Genomic DNA, 26059 nt, shown 5'->3' with positions numbered 1-26059 from the left:
TATCATACGTATGTATGAGTGAGGTTGTAAGTTCCACAGGCAGGAGAAGCGAGAAAGATAAGGGAAACGTGGGTAGACTCGCACTGCTCGTAGCGCCGATAAGAGATCGCACCCAACTTAACCGCCTTGCACCCCACGAACGAACAAACGACGGCAGCAACCCTCACGAACGATCGATAGATAGATAGAGAGAGAGAGAGAGAGAGAGAGAGAGAGCCAGCAAGGCGAATGATATTCTCGGGATGGTTCCTTAACACCTCTGAAGCAGCAAAATATTTCACCTATATGCAGGACGATAGATATGCACGCCGTTTCCAAGTATGATGACCGTACTTTGCGAGCCGATACCGGAAAAAGAAACTCGCGATTTGTTTTACGAGATCGTCCCCCGACGATGTTCGACCACGTTTCGCCCTTAACCGCGCTCGTTCGATTTATCGTTATTATTCGAGGAACGATTTGTGAAAAGTGATGCGTATACGGCGTATATGACGATCAGTTTTGAACGGTAGAAAAAACTGACTTCTTCCCGAGAGAAATTTAAATATTGAAGCGCTCACTCGGCATATATAGAACTTGGTTATTATACTGAAGTGAAGTAAAATGAGTAAACTGGAATTTTCAAAGAATTCCAATATCGAGATATTTGCGGAAAATTTCAAAAACTTTCATTGATAGATTTTATAAATAATCACCGTATAAAAGTGTTTCTAAATATACTTGATAGTGTTTCTTGTAAATTGATTGCATTAAATGTATTCGTTTACACAGCTTTGCTCCGATAATTAAGCAATTATAGCTCTGAGAATATTTTCATCCCATTTAATTATTAAATAACATTGGTTGCGTACAAGTTTACAAGGATTCCATTTCGCAAAATAATTAAAAAATAACGGAAAATATACATTGTGATATATTACATACAAAGATATTTTTTGGTATATTTGCTTTCTTAAAAAAACAAGAACCTAGTATTGCAATAAAATATATAATTTTATAATATAGAACGAACAACCTTCGTTGTCCGTTAGATTATATTTCAATACAATTACGAGTTAATTTTATAACTAATTCACTCGATAGTACCGGAATATATTTCGGGATCATTTATGAATTCGTGAGAGAGACCTCAATTCCATTTTGATGTAATTTACAAAGCGGGCGAATTCTTGCGTGCCATGCGCTTGAAAATAATTTCCGCTTTCGAAAATTGTCATAAAAATGGCAAGCACAAAGCGGAACCAAATTAAATGGAAACTTTTGTAAATGCGTATGCGATGCGCATATCTCTTTAGATTTTCCTCTAAAATTTGATATACTTCTAGAATCATAACATGCAGCATGCGAGATGCATAAAAAATACATACATATGTAGCAATATACGTTTTATATTAAATATAAATCAGAAATGTTCTTTGCGACTGATTGAAGCGTAATCCAATGTTTATGTACACATTTTTATTACGTTCATAAGATTGACTTTTCTCACCTACTGTTTTGACATATTATGCGCAATATCTTCAATAAGAGCGCGTTTATAGCTTTTGTGTTCAAAAACGCGCGAAACGAGAGTCCTGCCTTTGACACCGGATCGACGCGAAACAAAACAAAAAAAATATCGCAGATTTACCGTTTCGCTGGAGTGGAATATCCATTAAAAAACTAAGCGAAGCTGTCAAAGGAAACGCAATCCAAAAGCGTACTTCAGAAAGAAATTAATATCTCATTCCAATAATGAAATATTCGTGTTATGCTTAACATATGTACATTTCACAACGAGCAGCTATGAGGAAATATACCACACTGCTACGATAACACGATCCATGTCATAAGATAAACATTCAATTTACATACATGTATTATATTGTTCATATTTAGAAACATAATATTTCAGAAATTATAATTATTTGTAAGAAAAAATTCTGCATATAGCTTTTATGGAATAATTACATTCTGTTTCTAAAAAAATTTCAATATTTTATTAACTTTATCTTCCTCTCTTTTTCTGTACTTATGTGTGTGTTGTATTTATTTTATGAAAATTATATCATCAATACTAAAAGGATCAATAAATGTGCGAGAAATGTACGGAGTATTATTTCGACATGTACACAGAAAAAAAGAATATTCTTGATTTGAAAATATCTTGAGTTTCAATGCGGAAATCTTGAAATGGGATTATATTGTGTTAAATAAAAAAAGCTTGCTTGAATGAAGTATTTTACATAGCTCAACCAAAAATAAGAAGTTGAAATTCTTATAAGAAGATTATAGATCGTTGCGTATATACAAATATATAAGTTTTGATTTGACACTTCTTTTTTTCTGTGTAGAGAAATTCAAATAAAAATCCAATATATAATCAGTATATAAAATTTGATAAAAACTGCTCGTAACTTGGATTTTTCAGAACGATCAATAAGCAAAATATCGGTTTTGAACGTGTCGTAAAAATCGATAGAAGACAAATCGTGGGCGCCACAAGCCACGTAGAAAAATAACGAGTTCGCGTCACCGAGGCTTACCAATTTCATGCTCATACGAGCCGTGTAAGCGAGCGAGCACGCTCGTTTGCAGACGATAGCAAAGCGCCAACTACATAGTTGAAAATACAAAACTTTATTCGAAATTGCTGTGACACGTCTCGCGCATACGCACATGTGTGCAAGTGTGTGCACGCATAACGGTGATGCTCCCAATCGGCTCTCAGCGGGCGAGAACGTTATGGTGGTGAACGCGTGTGTGGCAGCTAACGCGCGAAATGGAACCGAATGGCCAGCATAAAGAGCAAAAAACTGCGAGTGTAGAACGTAAAGCGAAAAGGAATATGGATGAAAATGGAAGAAGCGGCATGCGTTTCAGTTAACGACGCGGTCATTTCGGTGTGGATCATCAAAAGTACAAATTTAGAAACATAACGCATTGTAAAATGTATAAACGTTAAATATTTCTTGAAGCTTGTTATAATTAGAGCTCGGACATGGAAAAATGTTACTATTGTTTATCTCCGAAGTCTCCGAAATACTTCCACACGCATGACACGTCGCATCGGAGAATTTCTCATTTGATATGCAAACTTTTGGAAATTTGACACACGAGACACACTGCACTTGAGAAGGACTCAAACTTAGAGTCGAAACGTAGTGCCTACTCTTTTATATTATTGCCAGTTAGTCGAGTAATATAATAATATTTGTGGGGTTTTAATCACTGGCGGAGGAAGTTATTTTTTCTACCATTTGTTTATCATTAAAATAATCAAAAAGAGCAATCAGAAAAGCAACACTAGCTGCAATTTCTAATTATGTATTAAAGCATATGTAAAAACTTCATGATAAAAGTTGATATGCAATTTGTCATAATATAGTGAAATAAGATTTATAATTAGAATCTTAAAATATATTAATGCAAGTTTCCAACTATTAATGAAGAGAAAATACTTTTCTAAGGCTTTAAGACAAATTATCTTATGATAAAACTGAGTTTATATAACGGTTGTTGTGCGCTATTCGGATAGATTTAAGAAATATCGTGCCATGCACAACGAAAATTTGTCGATGCGACACAGCGAGAGTACGTGTTTTTCTACCAATACCGGTAGTTTGCACAGTAGTCTCTATTGCAAGTATTATATCGCGACAAACGTCATTGTTTCTAATACATTCGCATATCGTTTATCGAAGAATTGCATACGTTGAAAGAAATCAAAATGTGAAATAACGAACAACATAATAGAAAAAATACGCTTAAAGATAAGAGTATAATTTCAATTCAGTTTTTTTATGTTGTAATTACTCGTAATTATCTTATCACGAAACATAGGTCTTGTTTTTTAAATCTAAATAACAAATATATAATAAATATTTGTGCACTGAAAACATAAGGCCTTAAAAAAAGGCTTAAAATATCTCTAGTGAATAAAAATAAGATAGCAATGTTCATCAATTATAAAATAAACTAAATTTTTATATAAACAATTATATAAAATGTGATTATTAATAAAACGTTATTAATAAGTCAAGAAATGTATTTACGAGCATCAGAAAAAAACAAACGCTAAGTGCATTTTCTAATTCGCGTCGAATGAAATAAAATAAACCTCACGTAATGAAGGAACATACGAAGAGGAGATTTCAGGAAAAAACAGAAGTAAGTATAAGAAATATACATTGAGAAACAATTTTTCATCGCTCGACTACCGTCCTTCTCTTTCATAGACATAAATCGCTCATAAATACAGTTTCCGAGCGAGTTAACTCTTTCATAGCGAGGTTTCCTCCGAAGAAAGAAGTAAATTTAAGAAGAATGTTTATTTTCTCTTTTTCATTTTACTTCATAATTAAAAGAACTTTCTGGATAAAAGGGACAATTCGAATAAAAAAACGTACATAATCGCCTCTCGCTCTGGCGAGGGAATCAAGTGAAACAAGCGCAAAGAATTAGCGTATACTCACGGTTCGATTAATGAATTTACAGCCGTAATTATTTGTACGATCGTGCGTAAAACGCAATTACGCGGCACGCATGAGCAATGATAAAAATTGAAACGTTGTTTAAACGACGCACGGACGTGAATAACCGCACTAATAAATATGCCGGAACGTGAGGCTTCATAAACATCCCCCATGGAGAATTCCGAACGCGCCGCCGTAATCATTAAAGTGAAACCGAATCTGTCGGCGTGCACGCGCGACGCGCGACGTACTTACGGAGCGAGATTTTACGTTTCCCGTAAAATAAGCTCTCAGATGACAATACCGGAAGACAATACTGCGCTTTACGAGTCTATTTCTATGGCAAGAGTGTGCCACGTTCTCGATTCGCTCAATCCTCAGAGTCAGTTGTTTCACTGCTGAAGCCATTGTTATTACAGTTGGCACTTAAAGTTGAATAATCTTAGAAAATGTCCACAACTGTCAAAATATCGCTCTTGGGAATCAGAAAAAACAATAGAATTTTCTATCATCATACGTGGGATGTTTTAATTACTTAAATAATGCTGAAAATTTTCAAGTCTCTTTTATCCCAGATAATCTCTACGAGATACAACACGTCACACTTCAATATCAGATATTTCATGTCGTTATATAAATGCAAACCGAAAGCTCCAGCTCTAAATGCCGGCGAATTACTCGGTTACGTCACTATGAAAACATCCTAATCGATATGCAGCGATTACCGTCGTTGAATTGACACAAACCGGGTGAAACCAAGCGAAGTAGTCGCTTAGGAGCGCCAGAAGGGTTAATCACAGGCGGCTTAGAGCGACGGATTTGCCTTGGCAAAGTAGCAGAAGGGGAAGTCTTCCCAAGTCACTGGCAGGGAATTGGCTCGTTACGCAAGCGACCGGTGAAACTGATATTAACGAAACCTCCGGGGAACGAATGGAGTGCTTACGCAACCGTGTTCGTCACCGACGCCTCCTTCCTATTACGGGTGGGAGGGCACGATTCTCCGACGCGACGGCGACGGCGACGGCGGGTGTACTTACTTATAGGGCGAATGTCAAATCGTTACTTGAAACTTCGCCGTTGCAACGGGATTACCCACGCACCGGTACCATCGTCTAGGAAAGTCGAAAGCTGTGCCAGACGAGCGGAATATAAATGAGCGAGAGCCGAAGACGAACCGGATCGATCGCGCGCGAGCGCGTGATAAGGCGGGGCGAGAAATGGTACGAGACACCTTCAGTCTCGAGTCTCCGAGGTAACTGGGACGCGCGCGCGACGCGACGCGACGGTTATGAGGATTCTGATATGCAGGACTTTCCGTAAAATCGGATGGCCATCGTTGCGAACTGTTTATGCGGAAAGAGGGAGTTGGGAGGGGGTGGGAAGAGGTCGTAACGATGAAATCGCGCCGAACAGCTTTGCAAAGTGCCGATCGTGCGATTCTCCAAAAGCCCTCGTTGGTCGACGGTAACGTCACGGAAACTATTCTTCTTTTATCGCGCTGTGATACGACACGTGCGTTAATCAAGCAGATACGATTCTGTGCGGATTATTCAGAGCAACGCACTAAAATCTCTAACGGCACACCCTTCAATTACTAAATTAAAAATTGAAATTTAATTGTCCAAAATCTATACAAACGTTTTATACAAAATATAAATTTCCAAATACATATTATATTGATGTGTAATGTAATGGAGCGACAAAACATAAATAAATTATACATATAATAATGAAATCGGATATATGGATTTACTAAAATATGATGCGTCATATTGTTTAACTAATGTTCCAGAAATTAATTTATATATTTTGTTTTATTATACATATCGCTATTATATATATATCACAAATAATACGATATTTCTGATCTTATTTAGTAAGCAAAATAATAAAAAGAATTAATAAAATTAAAAAATTAACTTTTTAAAATAAAGTTCTAAACGTGATAGAGAAAAGCAGTAGAAATGTTCTTTACCTCAACTATCAAACTAAGTGTAAAAAAGAAATATTCACTCAAATGTAAAGATAACATCGCACACTACAGCCATTGGTGGCAATATCTTTTTAGCAAAATTATATGTGTGATTGATATTATCAAGAAATCGGCAAAAAACTCATTATTTTTACATGTTGATAATCTAATTATTTAAAAACCACGCGTACGCGTGGCACTTTCAATGAAAATATTTCAATGAAATTTAATTTGTTCGTTTCTCGCGAGAATCGACGAAATTAACGAGGGGCTCAAGATATCAGGAAAACGTTAAAAATTATTTTTGCGCACTATTAATTTTACACGGATATAACTGAAGTCCTCGCATGGCAGTTTTCTGAAGCTCGCACTTTAAATCCACGAACGCAACTTTACAGCGCAATAACGTACGTGATTTACGAAAAGTTTCTCATCCGCACAAAATCGTTCGCGTTAAAATCTCTTGGAGAGATTCCAACGTGACGAGGTCTAAGATAAGAATTTCGTTCACAGTGCCTCGGGACAGACAGTGTCGCAAGGCAATATCGAAGAGACGGAGAACCGTGGTATGAAATCAAAGTACCGACAGCTAGAAAACCTCGGAAAATTGCAGAAAACCACGCACGTCCCGTTCCAGCACTCGTTCAAACTCCTTGATGGATTTACTTTTGTTATAATCGAGAATCCGCGCGACTCTCGTACGATTGATAGCAGTAAATGGTGCGCGGTATATGTGTGTACGTGTGTGATATAATATAAATATAAAAATGTGATGCAATGTACAATATATGACTACTTATACAGTATTGTACACTCAGAGAAAAAATTTGTACCAGCAACTAGAATTTTTTTTGTTAAACCGACTAGAAATTTGTGGATAAATAGCGCCTCAACTATGTATAATATAGTTGTAATAACAACAATAAATAAATTATTTAAACTACAAGAAAGTAGTGGCATTAACGAAAAATATATTGTGTATGCAAAAGGTATGTTGTAGTAACATGAATAATTATTCATTGTAGTGATATCAACATAATTTTTAGAGTTGTCTAATAAAGAATAATTTCTTATTTGTTAAACTAAAAGATTTATAATTAATATACCTAGGCGACTAGCGCCTGAAAATATCTGTTTTGGTCCCGTAGGGGGTCTCCTTATATACAGGTCGGTGCGGAATTTTGAACTCGAGAGAATGTACGGGCGATGCGACGCCTAGCGGCGTCGATGCAATCTATTTATAATCCAAAATTGATTAATATATATGTGGGTGAACACACCCTGACTGGCGAACCTTAGAAGGATCGCTGGAAAAACCCTGCTGAGCGACCCTAGTTATAGGAATCGATGTTGAATTTTAAACACGCAAAAGTATACTGGCGATGCACCGCGTAGCGGGTGCGAGCCGAACTCTCTCGCCGCGCGAGTCCGCGCTGCCGCCCGCACCAGCTTCTGGAAGTATGCTACACAACAAAATAATATTTGTCTAAACAATAAGTCAAGGAGTTGTCTAAACTTGAAAAATGTTATTGTCATATCTTGTTTTATGGAGTCTATATAACTATAATAATTATAGTTGAGGCGATATTTAACTTTCAACTAATAGTTGACAAATATTGTTTCTGTGACTATACTTTTATGGTATTCAGTACTATTTAGTTCCTATTACTTTGGAAAACTAGTTACAAGTAGTTAAACTGCAGAGTTGCCAAAAAAATAGTTGCCACAACTATTTAGATTTCTCTCAGTGTAGTTACTACAAAAAGCGTTTAAATATTTATTCTGACAATGTAACAGCAAGCATAGATTACTCATAGAAAATTGCGATGTAATCTTTGTAATCCGGACTTTCATTAAGAATCAAGATTGTGCTCTTTGTCGTGGTAAATATCCATTCTCAAGAATGAGAATTTCTCCAGCTTTCATTATAAAAAACATTCAGAATATGTTTCTTATTTAAAAACAAACCAATTAAAATTTAAAATTAGAATAATATACAATAAATACATACGTATTTACATACGCTAGTTTGAATTATAATTTTCTCGAAGTATTTTTCTTGCAGGTGCTTTTATACAAATGTTGTCCTATAAAAATTAATTTCACGAAAGAGTAAGTTTTTCTTTGCTTCCGATAATCGCCGATCAGTTAATTTATATTCCTCGCCGCCGAGATGCCACGACAATCGCCATTTGCGACGGAAGAACGATAATAACGGTGGTGTATCGTTATCTGAATCTAAGCTGACAGCCATCAACGCGGTAAAAGCCAACGCAAGCACGGAGCCGTGCCTTCCACCGGAGGTCCCTGTGTTAATTAATGATTCGAATCTCATTTATCATTACGGCTATGTCGTGTTCTCAGACCTTCCACTCGCCTTCGAGCACGACCTCTCACTGTAGATACAACCATACCTTACCTCCTCCTCCTTTTGTCGTTCTAGTCTATATATAGGGTGTCTTCGGATCTACCAAATGTTTTTTTGGGGCAGGAGTATTACAAATTAAATAAAGAAAAATGATATTTCTACTATGATATATTTTCGAAGTTATTTAATACTAAAAATTTTAAAGATTTATATTTATTTGTTCTTTGTTTTTTATTTTAACTAAATTTTAAATTTTTTTCTCTTCTGTCTCTCTCTCTCTCTCTCTCTTTCTCTTTCTTTCACTTATTTAATATAAATTTTTCCTTGAATCATCAAAATATTCAACATTAATACGAGAAACAGTCGTTTGTTGCGATTAAACAGTAGTTATTACCGCCTAATTTTCGCTCTCGTTTTCGCTAAACGACTATATCGACTCCAAAATCGTCTGAGAGTTGAGGGGACGTTTCGTTTTAAGTCTGGCACACCCAATATACAGCGTATATACAAGCTCCACCTCGTAGCTCCACTTTTCCGGCGACCCTTCGCTATGTACCCCCCGCCCTTCTCTCCGCGGCGCCAGTCGCCTTTCTCTAATTAAATAACTTCAAGACACTATCCGTTACTTCATCTATCTACTCGACCGTTCGTCCGTCTGCAGTTCTTCTTTTCAGGTTTGGACACGAGATGCCCATTAAAGCGAATGCGCGAAATTCGATATCTCCGATATCTCCTTGGCCACGATGATTCGAGAGACCTCAAATCGTCGTGCGCTACTCGGCTTGTTGTGCTAGTCGTGCGGATTTGTTTGCAATTCCGCCTACCTTCCGAAAGTTTGCCCAATGAGTAAGATGCAACATCAACCACATTAAAATCAAGAAGACGAAGTTTAATCAAACACCGCCTTCGGGGAAATTTCTGCGAGTAGCGACGAGAATTAAAATTAAATTAGCAATATATATACACTTTCCTTTCGAGAATATTGTATTTGATTGTGCACTTCAACATGGCGGATTCTTCCGGTTTATTTATTATCCATTATCTTTATGTATCCAGTTTCTTCATCCTGAATTACAAATCCAAATATCTTCATTCATTGATAAATATTTATTAATACTAATATAAAGAAAAATTAAATCTCCTTCGAACGGAGACGTTGAAATTGCAAAAATCATCATCTAAGCGAATGGTGCGTAAATTGTTATATGTTTGCGACGGAAATTTGATGTAACTCATTTGCAAAACAATTCATTCGTGTTTTAGATTGTCATTTATCATGCTCTAGATTGATTACTTACTTATTTCTTAATAAATTAACAAGATTAGTACAGATATGACGTATTTTGTTAATTTTTTTTAGCTTCTAAATCATATACCGCAAACACGTACAAATCAACTACGTATTTGCAATGCTGGTCTCGAATGAGACGCACGTTCGTTGTCTTTTTAGAAACTGGACCGGCTGCGCGGTCGAAAATCACGAAGAAACGTGACGAACAGACGGAAAGAGGAAACCGAGAGATAATCGAGAGGACGGAGAAAGATCGTCCGGATATATCGCGAAGCTTGTCTTGTCAGCCCATCCATTATTCAAGTCGCGCAGCTTACAAGTGCGCCACGCACACAGGCCCTCATTAATTCGCTTTATGTGTTTGTCCAGCGACATTGGCCAACCTATCAGATACTTTCAACCTGCAAACACGTTTCGGCATACCGCAAAGAACGTAGCTGAATATCGAGTGATCTTTTGACGACAATTCGCGACTCTCTTTCAAAAAAATTCATACAATACAGTAGCTATGTACAATCAAAGAAAAACGATGTCGAACAATGAAAACAAAGTAGAAACAAAGATAGACACAACGTCTTATTTAAGCTTTGTTTTCAATTGATTAACTCAGATTTCAATGAAAGTATTAAATTAATATATGGATTAAACACGAAGATCAAATAAAGTCCATCTTTTCCCATTAAAATTAAATTCTTTTTTAAAAAGCGGGCTTAACTGAACGTCCAAATTGGTCTTCGTTTGGAAGAAAATGTCGAAAAAAATAGTCGTTTGCTCCACAATATTGCTCGAACAAAGCACACTGAGCGCAACAAACGTTAGCGACGACATATTCTTTTTTGCGGCGTTCGTTGCAGGAAATATATGGAAATCGGAATGGAAACGCAAGCTGATGTGCGCGGCGCGCGGCGAGAAATAGCGTATCTACCTTGAATCAATGATCAGCAGTGCGATATGCCGAACGCTGGACATCGAGTTGCGTAACCACAATCGAAACTTTGCATCAATGCGGAGGACCGCGGATTTCATGAATCCCCGCATGATCAGCGTTCGAAACGAAGCTATCATGATTTCCGCGGAATCACGGGGACAGTTTCCTGAACAGAAAATATTATAGATCGCACTCGTGTGAACATACCGTTAAACGATCAAAGAACGATAACAATCCGTGATAACAATTCTCCAATGTACATAGTTATCCAAGACTGATTTTTTGTAATTTCTGCTTTTATGAAATACGCGATAATATTCACACCGTGAATTAAAATGAGTAATAATGTGCAATTTGTATAAGAAATATTAGAAATAAGTAAGTATAAAAAAATATGTAAAGAATGTATAATAATATATGAAAGCAGTGAGAGAATGTAACCAATGCTTGATAAATTAATTTCTTCAACGCAATTAATAAGGTCCTTATCTATCTCGAAACTGTATCATTCTTCATACGCCCTTTCACTATCCATCGTCTTAATTAACGCGCTGTCGTGCATGTCTTACGTGGTTCATTTCATCGCGAGAAGTAGATCGCGTAGATTAAGTCTTCAGCAGGTAGCATGCAGGCGTCAGTACGTTGGCAATTAACGAGGTTTTAAAGGGGCACACCAGCGATAAATAGGTAACTATAATATTGAGAAAGGCCTGAAAGCTTTCCATCACCCGGCTGTAACCAGCCGGAATAATTAGAGACGACAGTAATAATAGAATAAACATAATATTACAATATTTTTCAATAATCAAATTAACAGCTAATTTTTTTACTATCCATACTTATATATAAATATCTTTAGTATAAAAAGTATCGTCATGTTACAATTTTTATGCAAATAAATTGTTGCAAAATTAAATATAAGATAAATTAAAAATAAAGATAAATTAATTGTTTCGAAATTATCTTCTCATATTATTAAAATTAGATATAGCTGCTAATTAATAAACTGTCAAGCGAATGGACGTAGGATCGTTTGGAATCAGATGAAAGCGGTTCTTTCCACGTGACAACAGCGAGGTGTGATTTATTCCTCTGCAACGTGATTGGATCGTTGATCCTGACGGATGAGAGGCATCCGTCATGCTGGTTGACTAGCAGCGGTACCTCTTTGCAATACACCATGAAAGTAACTGGAAAAGGAGCACGAGACTCGGTCACGATATAACGAGGAACCAGTCACGGCATAACTAAGTGCGCGGTAAAAAAGGAGAACGTAATATTGGCGTATAACAGCGCACAAAATTGCGTGCATACATTGACTATATAATGATACTTTCTATGTCAAATGTGTGAGATCGATTGCTGCGAAACACAAGAAAGCTTTTTGGATCAATACCCAAACAAACGTTTTTACAGATGCTCTCGAATAGCAGAAACTTCCCTAGAGACACCTAAAATTATAATGTCGGACATACATAAAATTTACAACTATCACAAGCTCGGTTTCTACACAAAGCCAACGAATAAGTAACTGATGCAGAAGTTAAGTAATAAGTTTCAGAAGGATAAGCAAGTTGTTATTTAATTTTTCCTCGTAGCATCATATATTCGCAATGTTGCGTTGGTTCGATACTTCGCAAAATTTCTCACACGTTGCAATTTAAAAAATATTATGGCATTGTAATAATTTTAGAAAAAAATATTATCGTTTTTATAATGTATTTTCTGTTGTTAAATATTTCAATACTTCAGTATTTTATGTATTTGGCGTATATTTTTCACCTTGTAAAGTTTTTTTCATGAGATAATGTATTTTCTATAGCCAAATATAGCAGCAAAAAAATTAATTTTGAGACATATTGAACCTAGCATTTTCAAATACCCGATTTTATATATTCATGATAAATATATCGACGTAGTGATGTGATGATATTAATATATGATGAGTAAAGGCTTGTTTTACGTGATTTTTCAGAATTAATTAAACAATATTTCTGCGAGAGAGAGATGTTGTTCGGTGCGCGCGCGGACGTCTATCTCGCAAGCGTCGAAGTGTTCGCCACGGACTGCAGTGGCGGACAGCGCGTATTCCCACGTCAAATTTTGCGAAAACCCAGCTCTTTTTTCATTTCCGCGGGATAAATTACCGTGTGCCTGTGTAACGCGCTATTCCCGCGAGATTGTATCCGGATGCGTATGTATGTACAAGCGTATTTTATACTGTACGCACATCTGCGGCCCCACGATGCGCATATATGCACCCCGCGGCGGACGGACCCGGTATCATGGACTGACAGTTTTCGCTATATTTGGCCTTTGATAAATTCCTAGCGGTCCGTGTGATTCAAATTCTGTCGGTGCACCGGACGCGGCCATTCACGAAATTGCAATCAGGATCAAGTCAAAGGCAATCTTGGATTTATAACTATCAGTAGTTTATATTCTTTGGATCGTCCGTATCTTTCTTGATATCGATAGACTTATGTCTGTTCCCAGTTCGCAATAATTAATATTATAATTGTGTTTCTTAAATCGACATAGTCAAGACACAATCAATAATCTTCATTAAAATTTATTCAATTTACTTTATATGATGCCGTCGCCGATGGAATATAAACAATGTTTAAAATTGAGTGAAATCTTAATAAACATGCTAGGTGAGAGCTATATTGGGTTACTTATGAAATATTTAGGTAATATATAAATGTATATATATATAGATTTACATCCTATAATACCATCTTCCCATATTCTGCTCTTATCTGAGATTAAGCCCGCTAATCTTGCTATGAAATATGTATGCCATATAAGAGTGAATAGCGAATGTAAGTGACATTAAATCACTATTACAGTGTAACTTTACTAAGCTGGTCATACATGTAGAATATTAATAATGCCAGACGTCAAGACGAGAGAGAGAGAGAGAGAGAGAGAGAGAGAGAGAGAGAGAGAGAGAGAGAGAGAGAGAAAATAACAAATAGTATAATATTAAATAAAGTTACTTTAACATTATTATCCATAATAACATCCATAATAATATCCATAATAATTTTCTATCTTTGAGCATTATAAAATGGTTTAAAAGCATAAACTTATTCTTTCTCTTTTTCTCAGATATAATTAGTTAATGTTTTCTGAAATACTTCTCTTTATTTTTTCTAGAGAATATTATTATATCTATGTTCATTATAATGTTACGATCTTCTCCATACTTTTACATAGCATATATGACATAATTAATATAACGATATATGACAAAAATTTGTACACTGATAATTCATATATTCCTTTTACGTAATATCTCATAATTTATATCTATATTATACTTAGTTTAAGAATTTACCCAAACTATTTTTATTATTTATATAGTTTTTTTAATTGTTGTATTACATAACGTAATAAAAAGATACGACGAAAATGTCTTACTTGCCAAAGACGGGAATTCTTTTCTACTTTCGTCACTATTTCATTTATTTTGTGCAACCGCGAACGACAGTCGACATCGCGTCGCGGTAGACGGACCGTGTACTTAAAACTTTAAATATGTTGACTCCAGAACTTCGTCACAGTGCCAACATCACAAGATACAAACTGCAATCCGCAAGCAAGCACAAACGAGGTACAAATACGATACGCGAGCACGGCAAAGGATTATCTAATTAAACCGCGCGCGCGCGCGAGTTGCGTCACAGTCTGCGTAACGCAGCTAATCGCCTTTGCGCCCTTATAACGAGAATCGGATCGACACGCAGGCAGCTCAGATAATTGTCTATCGACGGATCGATCAGCTATATTAAAACGCACCTTACATAATGTATAAGCTTGGAAGATTATGAGCGCGACTTACAAGTTAGCGACGTTTTGATTCATTAGCTCTTATAAGAGTATCCCCTTGAAAAACTAATTAAAGAAGCCAAGCCGCGAGATTAAAGTTTTTGTTGATAACTTATGCATATAAACTCAAACTGGGAAGCGCGACGGATGGTTTACAGCATCGCATTTGTCAGCGACGAAAGATTGGCTGAAAATGTAATGCAATCAAACTCTCTACAATTATTTATATATATGCCCTGATATTAAATTAAAATGAGAAAAATATGTCTCTGTCATGTATATTGGTTTATAATTATTCAAATATATATTCAAGTTTGATATATTTTTTTAAATGTTGCGTAACTTTTTCTCTACGTAAAATTTATTATATTAGAATATACACAATTGTGGAAGTGATCGCACTTTCAATTACTTTCAAGTTTGTTGACTTTATATAAGTCTAATTCAACTTGTGTCTACTATAACTTCGGGTAAATCAGGAGAATTTGTAGCACGACAAAGGCTGTCTTAAGTTTTGATTAATAAAACTTTCTTGCATTTCGCGACAATCAATCTGCTTGTCCACGGCTTGGAAACTGACTGTAAGTAACCACAATACAGCTATCCGGCCGATGATTAACATTAATATTTCAACGTAATCGATCGAGTGGCTTAAGCGCGCTTTTATTAGCCTGGCGGAGGGAGGCGCCAATCCTACGTAATCTTTTGTTATGACATTAATCTTGCTCGGCGGAACTGGCGGAAGATACTCGTCTCGAAAGTCGCTGAGCTATTCAGGTTTCTCATTAAATTATGCCCGCGTGGAAAGTACGCCCTTTCACGAGCTGTCACTGTGCCAGCCTTAAATAGAGAATGCCCGAAGCGCCCATTCCCCTATCGGAAGACTCCATTGGCGGACAACTTTTAATGTACAAAGATCGCCAGATCCTATGTTCTATCGCAAGTTACCATAATCAAAGGTCACATCTACCTTCCTCTCTGTAATTGAAAGGACAAGGAAGCAAAATGCAAATAAAACCGAATTAAACTCCGCTGAAACTGTTCGTCAAATAGCTGGTGGTCTTCAATGTCCGCAAAGTGATATATTGAAAAGCACGAGATCTCAAATGCTTTTATTCCTTTCCGCCCCGCGTAATTCCAATTAAAATCATGTTCCGGAAGTAGTCAAAATTACTAATTTTATTTAGCAAGAAATCCCGATTACTTGCAAATTAGCCAAAATCACAAAATAGATACATAGTGTATTATTCGTTACATGATTAAAAATTCAAAGGTGTCTCGTTTTCACTCGATACCTAATTTTAGAATTAAAAAAAAAAAAAAATAGAAAAGAACAGTTCGTACGTTTTCTCTGAATTATACAAATTTGTTCGCGTCAGAAATGATGCCGGAAAAGTTAAGACAGAAAATTACATGTAACCATGACCATGGATAAACATAGGAGTGCCGTACTTGTTACCCTCAAGTGGCTCTCGTGGATACTCACTCACATGAAAGAAACACGTCGCGAGGTATACGAAGAAAAACGCCAAGTGAGATATCGTTATCGCACGTTTCATGAATACGCCGCGATAAAATGTATATAAGCTGTCTCGGGTGGTATACGTATTTTTCAACTGGTTGTGCAATTGCTTGCGCATGTTCATACTGCGCTATGTGTTTTGTTTGTTCAATGTTTTACGATAATCGTATTGTTTCAATAAAGTAGTTAATATTTGTAGAGAGTTTTTGCAATGCCCTCTTTCAGATACGATAAACGTATGTAAACGTATGTTATATAAATACGTTCACCGTTTAAATTCACATTATCGGTCAAAAGGCGAAACTGCGCGTGCACATCGTTCACCGTAACGCTATTCAGATAACGTCCAACGTTATTTTTAAGAGAATAAAGTTCCCAATTACCGTCGACGTCATGATTATCGTAACGAAATGTGAATTTAGACGGTGAACGTATCTATACAATTCAGATACGTTTACCGTATATGAAAGACGGTATTGTAAAATATTATATATAGAAGCAATGTGATACATATCTTTCTACAGAATTCTTTAAAAATCACATCTTTGATATTAAAAGAATTACAAGGTACATCTTAAGCGCTCTATAAAACTATTTCAATGTGTTAATAAATTTTTGAAAGACGTACGACATTATTTCCCTTAATAGTTCGATTCGAACGCGGAAACGTGATAACACTGCAGAAAGTACAATATTAATCATCCGCTGTTTATTAATATAAAAGCACCCGTCGAACTTTTTTCTTGAAAACTGTGCATCAATTATGCGCCTAAAACGTTTGACGGACTAAAAAATTACAAGGCGTTTGAAGCTCGTGGCAATCAAGCCTGGAGCCCCGCGCAGACGGTCTCGACTCGATTAGCCTTGTACGTCCTTACAACATATATGCAGGGGCTTATTCGCGATAATGGCGGGCGTGAACGATATTTCACGGCGGCCCCTATATCATCCCGAACTACAGCATATAAGCAAGTGCGATCGCGGATAACGAGCGACGGCTTTGTTCGTAAGCTGTCACGGGTTGTGCAACCTGATTCCGAGGAGAGAGCATAGTAGGAAATTACAACGCGCGCGTTCGTGTCCGCGCTACGATCGATCGATACGCCGATGGTTTTTCAAAATTGCCCTCGCTCCGTAATCATCCGTCAATCCAGAACCAGGAGGACAAAGATATTAAATGATATTTCACGTTACAAACTAACCCAGTTTCGCAAGGAAAAGAGGGGGGGAAGAGAGAGAACTCTTCCACCGCTGATAATCAACTTTCCCGCATTAGCGACGATTAATAGTCGCGCCACGCTGGCAGCTGCGAGTGAAGGCTCGGTTCAGCGTTTTGGAAACGTTAACTCGGACGTATTAAGTCCGCTAATTATATCGTATCCTGTGTACATGTACGAATTACCGCGCACAAAGGCAGAAATCTCGAACACTCGGTGAGTAACGGCGCGAAATAATTATGTAATGCTTCAAAATTACGCCTCCGACCACCATCACTCGAGGCATTACTACTTTTTATCTTTTCCGTCGTTATACGAAACCGGCTGTTTTGCACTCACGAGATACTCGTGCTTGCAAAAAAATCGTATACACTCGGCTAGGATTCCGCCGGATGCTTCGGGCTTACAACTGACTTAGCGGAGTCTCTTTAAGGTCCTACGCGTCTGCCTCTTTAATCTTATGGAAGGTAAATTTATCGTCAGGCAAACAAGGCAGGCGGCAATGTTTGCACCTTATTATAGGTCCCTCGCGAATTTTTATATATACGTGTCCGTGTACTTTTGCTGCGTGTGTACTTGAAGATGTAATAAATACATAAACTGTGCGGCTCTCACAGAGATAAAATATGAATCGGTCTACCGTTAGCCTGTGCAAATCATATTACACATAAATAATCGCTTTCTTCTGTCAATAACAATAAATTCATAAGCATTATTATTGTTAGTGATTATAATAAAAAAAATATATATGTATATATGTATATATACGCATATATGCGCGGAATAATGCGTTGCCCGCGTTACGTAAGGCGCTCCAGAGGCGACGTCGTTACGAAAATGGCTTAAGCCCGCGTTAATTAAGGAAGGCTTTAGCCGGTACCGGCTATAATCACCCGCGGCGGGCGTCACCATGGCGACTGCAGAATGCGTAGAAAATGGCCGCGAGATGAGGAAATGAATGAACCGGAGTCGGAAAGGAGAAAGGGAGGCTAGGATCCGCCAATGCAACTGTTTTTACAAGACGGGATCGTCGGTCATTTGTCAGTCTCTCTCTCTGTCTCACCCTCCCTATCCCTCTTCGCGAGACAGCCTACCCGTTATGACTGGTGGTTATTGCACCACGACTGACTGTATTATCTTCATGTCGTATATACCAGCGAACTGCACGTCCCGTTGATTTTCTACGGCTTATGCATTGTTTATGCCCCATTACCTCAAAAACCAAATATCCGCAATCGAAAAGAGAAAGTTGAGTTAATACTGAGTCAATTAAATTTTCATTGCTATAGCAAAGTATATAAAACACTCAAACATATACTATATCCAAAAATTATAAAATATAATAAAAATCGAAAAATATAAGAAAATATTGACAGAATATCATGTATTTTAACAGTATCTGTTTACTCGTCAATAAATTTATGGGAATCTAACCTTAAGAGAGTTTAAAAAACGTATTTTCAAATATTGCATTAAACGCAAAGTTAATTGAATTCATAAATTAACAACTATATAAGCATAAACATTTATAATATGAGATTGTAAAATTGTAATCTACTTATTAAATGTGCGATTTTAACTTGAACCACTTGTTTCAAATAAATGTGCCTAATTAGTCAACTCCAAATAGCTAATATCAAATATTCTATATAGATTTAATCTAGATCTAGACGTTTGCAACATGAAAGAGCAAATTACTGCTACTCTCACTTTATTACTCTCTTTTTTGTTACAAAGCGCAATATTTATTTAATTAAAATAGCTTCATGAATATCTAAATAAATATATTTCCTTTGTCGTTATTTTAAAAATAGATCACTAAAAAATAGATCAATAGCCACTAATTAGTAATTAGTCTTATAGACTTAACGAATCCTGTACGGAAGCCTAATATGGAGATGGCAAAAAAGTGAGGTCATTAGAAAGAGGGTAATGATAACGATGAAAAATCCGTATAGTGACCGTGGATCATTCGCTTCTCCAATACTAAATATGTACACTCGAATACTTCATGTCGCAATCAATCGGGGATGGGAATAGAGCGGAATCGGTAGCGGTCCAGCCCGGTACGGTTACACGAGGGGTTGCCGATTAATGCAAATGTCTAACCTATTGCGGTGGATGGCATAGGCCCGGTCTAACTGATGGGCCGATCGCGGAGAATCGAGGAGGACGGAACCGAGAGAACGGTGCGAGCGAGACTGACGACGATATGGACATGGAGTTGTCCAGACCGCGTGGGGTTGGTGTACGGAGAAGGGTAGGAGAGGATTCTATTCTGAATCACCCCCAAGCTAAACTGGACCTGCTCCACGACGACCGTTCGACCGCAGCGCTTCAATTTAGAATGCTAATCAGGTGGCGTTCCTCCCTTCGTCCCGTCCTCCCGGTCGACACACCGGCCATTGCGTCGCGCCGGCGGTTTAATGTCTATACGTGTATTCATCCCTTAATCTGCCGGTGCTTCGAGGGTCAGAGGTGAGCCGCCTTTAACCGAGAGCTAGTGCCACTATGTCAATGTCTCTGCCGTAGGAGAATTCTCGCCGTAGTGAGAGGTCGTAGCGAGCACGGCAACATCCTTCTCGCAAAGCCGAGGATGGTTGGAGGCCGCCGACCCTGAGGACTCAACCCGGTTGCCTCGCTTTGATCTCGCGTCAGGACAAGTATATAGACGAACGCATGCTTGGAGGCAGGACCATTGATCGATGGATCGTTTCCTGCCCGTCAGCAGAATCGTGCAGTGAATGAAGATAGCAAGCTGCCTCGAGACATCCGTTACACGATGCTAGTACTACGTAACTTATGAAATTGCAAAACTTGGCGCTTCAGTTCCAGTAATAATGATCAAACGGTCAACAACTTGTAAGTGATTCTCGCTCAAAAAGTAAACTATATGAGCGAGAATCTAAATATAAAATTGCTACATAGACCGACACCTATTGAATAAAACCTCTCGATATTCCTTCGTCGTATTAAGCTCGTCGCGTGTTATTCTTGAAATAATCACTCAAGATTCATGCACAATAGTAATGTGTAATATCTTGATGCATGATTCGTAATTATAATCTAATAGCTCATATCGAATTTCTCATATCAAATTAAGCCATCTTACCGCGACTGATAAATGCAGAATATAGATATCTTGGTAATTAATTCTCCTTAAATGGATGAGCACCTTTTCTGTTGGACAAAGATATCTCCATATTTTAAGTGTCTCCTGTTTAAGAGAACGGACTGATCAGGAGGCGGAATTTCAATTAAACATTTACGCTCTGCGAAAAGTCCTCCAACACCTTACGTAACTTTACGCGGAACGGCTCCGGAATCACTGAATCATTCATTAATCCGCAGATGGAAGTACCCCGCTGTATGTAGGAAAATTCTCGGGTAGTGCCTTCCGGCAATCTCTAATTGGTGAACTTGTTAATTAACTAATAACAATAAAAGCTCTGCTAAACTAGCATCAGTTCGTAATCAAAAACTCGGTTGAAACGTAATCAGTCAATATAATAAAAAACGTATATCCGAAATTAATTGAAACTTCGAGATAAAGAACGTTGAATAAAGCCTGTGGAAAAAATAAAGCGCACAATTATCACGGGCGACGAGCCAATTCGTAACGGCAGGATTTAAATAAAATTATCGGCAATTCCATGAGCAATCCGACACGCTCCGAATACAAGTGTCAAGCTAAATTACGTAGCTACAATGTAAAACCTACAGACACGCACGTACGCGTGCGCGCGAGCGAGCGAGCGAACGCTCGGAGCGCGCACGGAAGAGGATTTTGTTTAAATTCGCATTTAATTTTACCGCGCGAAATCCGAATAACGATTTAATTAACGTCGCGCCGGTATATTCATCGCGTCCGAAAGAAAATTAATGGATTTTACGCCAACGGCGAAAGCCGGACGTACTACTAAATTATCAAGAGAGCGCTCATGTAATGCACGAGCTGACGCGGCTAGTCACGTTACATTGCCGCGAACTGAACAAAGAGTACATGCTGAAAACGCACACTTTACTCGGCAAACAAGATTTATATTCAGACACAGTTTCTGAGATAAATGGGGCTGTAGACCTTTATCTCATCAGTTGAATATGAGAAATATGCGCGGACAAAACGACCTTTGCTTCGGCTGATTATATGTAATATTTAATTGCATTTTAGATAACGATATCAAATAGAACAGAAAATTACTATAGGCGCCAAAGGGAAACACTATGGAATTTCAATTTCAATCGTAACGGTGCTATACAATTGCTTTCCGAGTTGCTATGCCCCACTTTACTGAATGATACGATAAAAGCACAACTGGAACAGGTCGTCGCTAAAGAGAAATAAATTACCGGCAAACGTATATCGTTACACTGCACTGCACTGCAGCGTTTTATAAAAACTATCGTGAAATCTTTTGATTACTTCCAACAACTTCGTTAAAATGTGATCATCTCGCACTTTTGCATAACCATTTTGATCCAAGAGAAATAATCTTTCTTGTTAACGCGAGCGTGATATCAATTATTGCATGACAAAGGAAAAAGATGTGTCAGCGAGTGGAAAAATTAAATAATCTGTGTGAATTTTTATTGAATAATTCCCTATATATATGTACAACTGTGTAATAATAGATCTACATTACTCTAAAGTTACACATTTTCATCTCAAGTTTATAATCAGCGACACAAAAAATTCACAAAAAGTAGTGGAAACACTGGAAATGATGCATATAAAATAAACTATTTTTAAAGATCATAAAAACCTTAAGATATCTAAAATTATGTTCAATTTTCAAACAACAAATATTAATACCTAATATTAAAAAATAGCTAATTGTAGAAAAAAAATCTCTAGAATGTTTAAAGATTCAAGATAATACTTTCTAGCATATTGAGGATTGAATGAAATCTTGTGATTAAATCAATGAAGCTTTTCTGGATCAGCGAATGTACGGATTTAGCTAAATCCGAAGAGTAATTAAATTTTTATCGAGACACACGCACTCGACTCGACTCGATGGTCGTCGATCTGTGCCGCGTTGACGCGCGACCACGCAAATTGCACAATCGACAGGTGGCGATGACGATTTTGAGCCCGGGGGAGCGACACGTTGATTGCAAACGTGGTCACGTTCTTCTCCAGGGATATATATCAATCTCGAAAGACATGCTAATCACGCGCCATTCTTGTGCGCCGACACAGCCGTATTCTCCGCTGCTCTTCTGCCTTCCAATTTTCAGCGAAACGCACCTGGCCTTCGTATACACGGCACGACACATGACAGTGAGGCTTGATATTTCAATTTAACTACCATCAAGCTCGGAAGAGTAGACGTTCAAATGAGCAAACGATTAGTAAATGCTATTGCATTTCGTTGATCGAACGATAATACGGACAATTCTTTTCTACATGGACAATATGTAATATAAAAAAAGGCTAATATCAATTAAATCAAATTACTTCTTAAGAATGTTTATTCTTCGAAAATTATTTATCGATACCGAACGAAAATGTCTAAAATAATTTCTGGATCAACCTATTTAATTCGGAACCACCATCTAAGTGACCTAGTCTATTCTAGGTACGACAGTTCCGAGATGGGTATTAATCCAGAATGTTTGCGAAACTCTGCGATCACAAAAATGACTCGAATCACAAGAGGATCTAAGATCTAAGGGCCGCCGCGAACAAGGTCGAAAAAATCGAACGTGATGAAACTTCAGAGGGGTATCTTCAGAGCAAATACGCACGACGGGGAAATGCACGAGAGAAAATCGAGGCCGAGAGAATACGTATTCAAAGCCAGTCCACTAGGCAACGAAATCCGCCCGAATTCCGAAATTCAGAAACGCCCTGCCCTGTTATCTGCCCGCTTCTTCCTCCCCGTCCCTTTCATCCTGTCCGTCTTTCTCCCACCTAGGGTCGGCGTGAATGGTCCTGGTCCCCGCTTCCGTTGGTACGGACACATTTGATATACGGACCGGTATATGCATCACACGGTGGTGCGCGCGCGGCCGTATATAGATTACCGAAGGCGCGAGAGAGGCACAATGGGGTGTAATCAACGCCGCCATCCGCGTTAATATTAAATCGCTCCTGCGGTTGTCTCGAGTGCTTATCTCGATCTTCCTCTGCCTCTTCGTCATACAGTTACCGACGTCGCGCCGGTCGGCTGCAGATACCCTCCTCTGACTGCGAGCTGTCCTAAACAGCGCTACTCTGTCGCCGCCGCCGGCACCCGCATTCTCTCCCTTTTACTCGCTCAGCTAGACGTTCACGCAATAAGGAAAATCTTCGACATTTTACCTCGCCCGAGACACGCTAAACACCTAAGGTACACGCTAGATACGGGACTATATGTGTATACGACGCTTCCCTTATGATTTCGCCGTGGATTAGTCAGCCGATCCGATCCTTCCTCATATCCCTCCGAAGAGCGATTCTACCCTTCACTTGCACTTTAGAATCGCGTTAGAGAACGCGATACGATCGCGCTGCCTCTTTACGAGATACGAACCGCTTATTATCCACGGGTAATTGGAGCGGAGATAATCGATGCGCGCGGATGCTATAGACTATAGAGCACGGTATGTAGAGCACGGCAACCTGGTAATAGTTAATTCATCGTCAAATATTATCCGATATCTCGGAGTGTCATCGCTTTGAAAACAGATTTCCTCCGCAAGTTTGGAATTTCTTGTTAATTGTCGCCACATAATATAAAGTAGATCATGATCCTTAACGTTAAATGCTGTCAAATGCGCAAACTTCTTTTGTCATTCGTGTAATTTAAATCTGTTTAAAAATAAAACAATTAAAGGGAAAAAGTTGTCAGGTTAAAAATAATTACATTTAAATCTCTCTCGCAGAAAAGAATTAGTCGGAAAAAAAATACTAAATTATGCGCTGACAAATTAAAATCAGTTCTCACAGATTTGTTTTCGCAAAATATCATTTTATCGTAAGTCAGAAAATTTATTATTTATATCTCTTTTATGATAATTCCATGGATTTCCAGGCGCAAATTTATACGTTTGTCATCATCGCATCTCGAATATTGATGGGTGCAGTCAAAGTGCATTTACCTGCAATCTAAAATTATAATGGACACTCGATATAATTGTAGCTCGAACGTAAAACGAAGCAGATGCATATCGCACATTATGTTAAATATGTTAACGATGAATATTCAGGGGGTGCTGTGACCGAGAACACACACATTCAGTGGCGCAAGCGCACGAGTGATAAGTAGGTCGCTCCGATTCTCGAACGACACAGCTGACGGCGAAGTTATGACTTGTAACATGACGATAAATCCGAACAGGTACGCGTAAGCTGAGTTTATAACTCTCGCGCCATCGAGGGATCATTAGCACGCGAGACACGATATAAAGCGCGCATCGATTTAGCGTTAATCGTGATAATGCCGCATCCACAGGGAACAATAAATAATAAATCAAAGAAGTGACGATTTCTCACCATAACTTAAATCAGTTCTCACAAATAAGCGTTTCCCGACTCTGCGATATCATTTTTACATAATTTTCGATTAGATACGGTCGTAATTTTCCAGCCCGTCAGTTATAAAACACTCTTTACGGCGCTGCTTATCACGGTAGTCCGTTAATGCTCTCATCGATCGTTAAAAAGTTTACCGTCGGCTATGAGAACCATTCACGGCGTAGTTACAAGCTTTAACATTACGCAACGATGGACGTAAAAAGCATATTCATCGTAGATGTAAACCGAATTAAAGATAAAGTTGCCCATGTTCTTCTTTTTTTTTTTACTTTCTTTTCACGCCAAATAACCAGCTTGTCGGATGAATAACTAATTTACTCTCGCGGTTTTCTGAATCTCGATAATTCTCTTTATGTTTTATGAGATCTTTAAAAACTGACGAATGCACACAAGGAACATATTGCAATATCAGAAAATCATTCTATAAGTAAATGAAAATGTAGGATCGACTTCGCGATTCGACTGTGTTTATCAAGTTACAGCAATTTATCATTTGCTATTTACCATTTACTTATTATGCAAATCTCCGCTGCTATGCTCCGGTATCATTAATCCTCAAGTCATGTCGCCTCATGCTTTTCTCATTTAACCTACGTGATGCTGTGCTTCATGCAACCGTAAGGTCTTTAGGTAGAGAAACTTTTTCATTAGAAAAAATATTTACAATATCAAAGACGAGATTATAAAAAGGAAGGTTGATAAGAACATTACGTTTTTAGCTCCATCCGTGAAATGTCTGTCACCAATTTGACTTTGATAAACAGCACCTCTACACGTTTTAATAAGAAGATAGTCAAAGCTAGTGCTAACAACGGGATTCTAGGCACGTTTCAGACTCGGCTCAATATTGGACGATCTCGAAGGTGCCCCCGCGTCCTTATCAAAGACGTCCGGTTATCGAGGAGAACGAAAACGAGATTCAGTTGACTTCACTCACTATGTATGTGTGTG

At 37.9% G+C, this 26059-nt stretch overlaps 1 protein-coding gene across 3 annotated transcripts in view; it reads right to left on the bottom strand.

Annotated features, from left to right (window-relative positions):
* Window positions 1-26059, bottom strand: part of LOC112454177 (hemicentin-2) — a 325911-nt gene that overhangs the window by 221098 nt on the left and 78754 nt on the right. The gene's annotated exons all lie outside the window — the stretch shown is intronic.

Source organism: Temnothorax curvispinosus, unplaced genomic scaffold, assembly GCF_003070985.1.
Source record: "Temnothorax curvispinosus isolate PA1 unplaced genomic scaffold, ASM307098v1 QBEX01004860.1, whole genome shotgun sequence".
In the NCBI taxonomy this organism is placed as follows: Eukaryota; Metazoa; Arthropoda; class Insecta; order Hymenoptera; family Formicidae; genus Temnothorax; species Temnothorax curvispinosus.
This window is presented reverse-complemented; position numbering and strand designations above follow the sequence as displayed.